At 38.1% G+C, this 6,618-nt stretch overlaps 1 long non-coding RNA gene across 1 annotated transcript; it reads left to right on the top strand.

The window, feature by feature from the left end:
* Nucleotides 1-5,733: 5,733 nt before the first annotated feature.
* On the top strand, nucleotides 5,734-6,374 carry LOC110675380. Its single transcript, XR_002499430.1, has 2 exons — nucleotides 5,734-5,913; nucleotides 5,992-6,374. It is a non-coding gene; the product is annotated as an uncharacterized LOC110675380 (long non-coding RNA).
* The last annotated feature ends 244 nt before the right edge of the window (nucleotides 6,375-6,618 follow it).

The following is a 6,618-nucleotide window of genomic DNA, read 5'->3' on the forward strand; positions in this document are numbered from 1 at the left end:
ATTGCAACTCCCCCACATGCCCCATCAAGTCGATCATTACGATAAACAAAAAAGTTAGGATCTTTTTTAAATTTGGATCCAGGTTTTAAATAAGTTTCGGTAATAACTGCTATATGCACGTTATTAGCTGTAAGAAAATTAAACAGCTCGTCCTCTTTACCATTCAGAGAACGAGCATTCCAATTTAAAATATTTAAATTATTATTTGGATCCATTAGAAAAACGTAATCCAATAACAATTTTATTTGTAAATTTTACACCTACTTGGACTGCTTCAGTCATAGTGGTGGCTTTGAACATTGCATCAATCATTAGATTCAATTGTTCAGTTAGAAAATTAAAATCAGAGGCAGACATATCATCTGATGATTTCCCATTGGAATTTTCGGTAGACGAAGAAGCGGGGTAGGAGTTACCTGTGGCGGTAGGGTTTTTTCCATTTGATTTGAAACAAGTAGAATGGGTACTCATGGAACGAACAGGGGAAGAGTTCAAATTACCTGCTACGATATCGGCAAAGGATTTACCGTGGGTAGATACATTCGAAATTGAAAGATTCGAACGGCTACCCGACGGATTAAAATTTGTTTGTGAATGAGCATGATTATGATCTTCCTGGTGGGTATGATTCCTAATCAAGCGATCGTTAACTGAAAAATGAGCATTGTTCGATACTCTACCAGGCAAATTCCGGAAACGACCGTTATCGTAACGGATATTATCCTTCATCTGCTTGGCACGAGCCTTAACGACTCTTTTGCGTGAAATGCATTCCCAAAAGTTAGCTTTGTGAGGGCCCTTGCAATTGGCGCATTGAAATTTTCTGGTATCTTCTTTCACAGGACAGTCGTCCTTAGCGTGAGAAGAACCTCCGCAAATCATGCATTTAGCATCCATGCGACAATTTTTTGTACCATGACCCCACTTTTGGCACCGACGGCACTGAGTGGGGTTCTGGTAATTTCCTCCAGGTTTCTGGAAATGTTCCCACGTCACACGGACATCGAACATAAGTTTAGCTTTTTCTAAAGCTTTAATATTATTTAGTTCTTTTTTGTTAAAGTGAACTAAATAATATTCTTGAGAAAGCCCTTTCCGAACAATGCCAGATTGGGTTCTCTTTTTCATAATGATTACTTGGACTGGGGAAAATCCAAGTAAATCATTTATTCCATTTTTGATCTCTTCAGGTGACTTATAGTCACTTGAGAGACCTTTCAAGACGACTTTGAACAAACGTTCAGTTTTGTCGTCATAAGTAAAAAATTTGTGCTTCTTCTCTTCAAGATATCTGAGAAGAAGTTCGCGATCTTTAAGAGTTTCCGGCAAAACGCGACAGTCTCCTTTCTTTGCGATTTGGAAGGAAACCTTGATTCCCCTAATGGAGTTCAAGATCTCCTGCCTAAATCCCCCAAATTCGGAACAACTGACCACGATAGGCGGCACTCTTTGCTTCCTCACTTGAATCAAAGAGCCTGGGCTAGAGGCTGCTTCGATTTGGTGTTCGGAAAATTTGTCTAGAGCATCGAACTGATTGCTCATTTCAATACAATTATTCATTTCACCCTTGGAAGAAACTTCGCATTCCGGGGAAGCGTCCTTTCTTCCATTCTTGCCACATGTAGTGACAGTTTTAAAACCCACTTTTTTGGAAGGAAGTAGTGAATTCAGAGATTCACCCTTCCTTTTGTTAGTTGTTGATACCATGTTTAGTTAATAATCGAGAAAGACGTGACCTTCGAGAGGTTTTTTCCCTAGACGGTGTCCAAGAAGGATTACCACCGCTAGCTTTCGCCAACGGGTCCAACGAAAAATCGGAGGCACGGGTCCAAACAAGGATCGTAAAGGGATCAATAGTAGAAAAAATAGTACTGAAAAGTACTGTTTAAGTGGCACTGAAAAGTACCGTTTTTAATTTTAGCACTGAAAAGTACTGTTTGTGTAGCACTGAAAAGTACTGTTTTATTGCTTTAGGTAGTTTTTAAGAAAACTTCCAAGAGCAGAGAGAATTCGTGTACGCACAGCACGAAGGTACGATGCGCACTGCTTAGTCCGTTCTTCGCTAGAATACTGCTCAACTATATGGAGCCCATCCTACAGCAATGGCGCAGAAAGAATAGAATCCAACGATGTTTCTTTCGATATGCCTTTAGAAGACTACCCTGGAATAATCCGATCCAACGAACCTTCATTCGTGATTCGTCACTCTTTGAGTACCACTTGTCTCGCGAAGTACTCCGTAGTAAATTCTTACAATATTTTAGTAGATACAGTCAAACCTCCATGAGTCTATATTTGAAGGGACCATCGAGTAAGGGAACAAAAATGCTTTGGAAAGCTGTTTGAGGGGACCATCGTAGTAACCATGAAATTATGTTATTAGTATGGTTCCATGAGTCGATATCGAGTCATGGAACATCGACTCATGGAGGTTTCACTGTAGTTGTATTTAAATGTCTGCTCTTGCTTTAATTTGTTTGTAAATTATGTTCGCTTATATTGTTTGATCAGTGACGTTTCATGTACTTATTTTTTATCAGCATTTGGGCAACTCAGCCTGATGATGAATACCAATAAACATAAACATAAACATAAGAGAAGGGAGAAAAGTCGATTTTTTTTTTCAAAGAAGGAAAAATTTAACACCAAGCAAATAATTTTCGACCTTTTGTCTTACGACCATTAGTCCTTTCAACGTTTTGTCTTTCGACATTTTGTCCATAAACCGTTTATCTCATCCCCCTCAGAATGTCAAACATTCACTTGTTATTTTTTTGCTATAAAATATTTGAAAATGTGGCTTTGATCCCCTGATTTCATGTGAGAGGGAGAGTGCAACGATTGTACGTGCACACCAATTGCCCCGCGTATTTTGTTAATTAATTTGAGTGGAACTTCTTGGCGTGGGTGTTAATTAACATTCTAAAGGGAGAGGTAAAGCGAGCTTAGGATTTCCTTATTAAGTGAGGCAAGATTTTCCGGTAGCGCTTCAAGAGGGCAGGAACGTTACCATAATGAGGGTAAACAAACGCCCCTGGTGGTGGCTAGTTTGAACAAGACATGCTAGTTGTTGGTGCGGCCGACCGCTCTAGGATTATTATTAATTAATGAAGTGATTTGCGGGTTGAAGAGCTTCAAGCACACCGCAGTATATAAGGTAGAGAGAAGTAGTCGCTGTTCTCAAGATTAATTACTAAACAATCTCAATTGATTTTGGTCGTTAAGGTAAACTCGACGTTTACCATAATTGTTTTTGAATGGCTTTAAGGCCCGAACACAATGTGAACGGCAAAAAGGAATGAATGGCAACGACGGCAAACACGCATGCCGTTGCCGCTGTCGTTGCCGCTTTGTCGTTGCCGCTTTGTCGTTCGCCAACCCACAATGATTACGTCTGTTTTGTTGTTATCCATAGCTGCTGACGAGTTCGGTGTTTACTTCGAGACGTTTTTTAAAGTTTCGGGTGAATTTTTTCTATAAATTTTTACATCAATATTCGGAAATGGAGCATATTAACGAATATTATAAAAATAGTGCAAGCTGTGACTGAGTTGAATGAGTTGCAGAATGCTATTTCTTCAACGGAACCATCACGTCGGCGGTGGAACCGGGAGACCGAAGGTAAATATTTTTTCACACACTGTTTCATATAATCATTTTTTTCCTAAGCAATGTTCCTTTTCAAGGATATTAAGAAACTGCTTTCGATTTGATAAAACAACGAGACCCTGAGTTTTTTTTTTGTCAAATGTGTGAGAATGACTCCAGATATTTTTGCCATGCTTTTTTAAATTGTGAAGCCGCATCTGGAAAATTTTCCATAAGGAAACCGATTAATCCAGAATGTCGATTGCTTTTGACATTGATGTAATTATTTTCATTTCTAGTAAATAAATATTCAATAATAATTCAATATTAGTATTTGCAAAAATACAGGTATTTGGTACATGGATCAAATCACTTCACCCTATCCAGATTATTCAGGATGGGTGTTTCTATTGTGCGACAAAACACCCAGGAAGCCATCAAAGTGATATGGTACGTTATGTCAAGGACTTATTTGCTCATGTTATCATGAAGGGACCTGGGATCAGTGCAGTAAAGTATTCTACGATTGAAGGGAGTTCCCAAATTACTGTGGTGCGGTTGATGAGAAACACATTGTAATACAGTGCCCGCCAAACGCTGGATCGCTGTTTTATTAGTAGTTTACGGAACAAGTTGCAGAATGATGATTTTTACAGCACGAGTCGTAAACTATAAGGATAATTACGACGAGTGCTGTAAAAATCGAGTTCTGCAACGAGTTACGTACACATTTTTTTTTGCAATTTCTTAGAAAACCACTTGAGGGTATCAGAAATGATACCGGAATGCATTCATCATTATTTTACAATCTCTGAAAATTGTTGTGTAATGATTCATTACGCAACTCAAAACATTTGCGTAACGCGAAAGCGTTGAGTAATGAATCATTACAGCACTGGTTTCAGTTGCGTAATGACTATTCCCGCACTGCATATTCAGTTCAGGAAAGTAGGCCATTTCATGACTGATTGGCGTGATGAAAAACAGCCTATTGCGATGAGGAATTGTAAAAAAATATAAACAGCAGCATTCCATTGTGCTGATGGAAATATGCGATGCTGATTATAATTTTTTGGCGGTAGATATAGGAGCATATGGTGGTACCGTTTTGTCTCAAATTCCGAACAGACTCATATTCCGAACACTCGGTTTTTGTATGGCGAAATGTTTCGCTGAAATATGTCATCAAATTACCAGGAAATGGCAGTCAATTGCAATTCAATTTTAACGTCTTCAAATCATTTTTATACATCGGGAGTAGTGATGATTCTCTAGCTCGAGACCACTTAAACTAGCTCAGATAATTTTTTTTTGCGAAATTATTTATTTGAATACGATTTATTCGTGCTGTTCGGAATTTGAATCAAGGTGTTCGGAATATGAAACAGAATGAACGCTGTGTTCGGCATTTGAGTCAAAATGTTGTTGCATACTTTTACATAAAAACAACACTAAACTAGTTTGAATAAACATTTTTATAAGTACACCTAACAGCTAACGGTTGGTTTTTGCGAAGGAATTAAAATTTTCACAAATATCAGCTAGTTTATGCCTATCAGATGCTTTTGAAGTCACTGTTGACCTTAAGTGCTCGGAATATGAGTCAAAACGATAACTCTGATGGTAGTGTATTTGCCTCTAGCGAGTTCGGAAAACTATTGCTTCCTGATAAATTGGGATTACCACCGCCAACTGTTTTGCTGAACAGCACCGTTGAGTTTCCCCACTTTATTGTCGGGGACGCTGCTTTTCCTCTCATAACGAATTTGATGAGGCCATTCCCAGGAAGAAATCTGCCACAGCTGCAAGCAAATTTCAATAAGAGGCAGTCCATGGCACGTTGTCCGATAGAGAATACATTCGGTATAACAGTTGCAAGGTTGAGGATTATGAAATCCCCATTGTGTATGATTCCCGAGTCGGCAGAAAACGTAGTAAGAGCAATAGTCGTGTTGTACAATTTCGTGAAGAAACACAATGATCACCAGTATTCTCCACCTGATTTCACAGACAGGTACGACGAAGCAGTGAACATGGTTCCTGGTGAATGGCGTACACAGGCTGATCCGTTGCCTAGTATTACTGCAGATTTGATAACCCGTGGGTAGAGTGTCCATCCCGGGACATCCCGGGACAAAAAATCCCGGGATTTGAGAAATTTCGGGATTTCCCGATTCCCGGGATTTTAGAACCAACGTCCCGTGAATCCCGGGATTTCCCGACATGAACTTAAAGCTTGAAAAGGACCTCTAAATTTTGAAGCAAAACAAAAAATTTCACCTCAGACTCACACTTCATTCATTAAAATAATAAAGCATCATAAAGGTAAGAGTATAAACATGTCATTATTTTAACCTTTTTATTAAAACTATTGAATACTTAAACCATATCTTTATTTTCTAGTTGTAAAAGTTTGTTGTTGCGTTTCCTTTCAACATCAGCTGTTTTTATAAGCCTTTAGGCTGAGAATGCCAATCTGGAATAACACCTAAACTTGAGTCGAAACCTTTCGGTTATTAAACTTTAACATGATCCACTAAAACACCTTCAATGATCTTGAAACAGTTTCTTTTTCCCTTCAAAATTGTGAAGGCTTTTCAAATGTCTGAAGTAAATTGTTGTAATATTATTTATTTAATGTTATTGAATTGTTTTAATATTATTTATTGAAAGCCCGTAATTAGTCATGGTAAGCCTTGATTTTTGTTTAGTTGCAGTTGCTCCACAATTATGGATACCTAGCACAAAGATATGATTCAAAATTGGAATTAACAGAGAATATCTTATCAAATAGAATTAAAATTTAGCAAAACATATTTTACTTACGAGAACCATATATCTATACAGCATCGCAACTATATTCCTATAGCATTCATTCATAACTGTGGGGCATTGAAACCCATACTACAGTAAGGAATCGAACGAAAGGAAACGATAAGTCGATTCCTGAAGAAACGCCAAAGCGTATACTTTTACTAACATCCCATTTGTTTACCTTGCAGATAATTTGCTATTATAGGTATTATATTA

This window comes from Aedes aegypti, chromosome 2, assembly GCF_002204515.2.
Source record: "Aedes aegypti strain LVP_AGWG chromosome 2, AaegL5.0 Primary Assembly, whole genome shotgun sequence".
Classification (NCBI taxonomy): domain Eukaryota; kingdom Metazoa; phylum Arthropoda; class Insecta; order Diptera; family Culicidae; genus Aedes; species Aedes aegypti.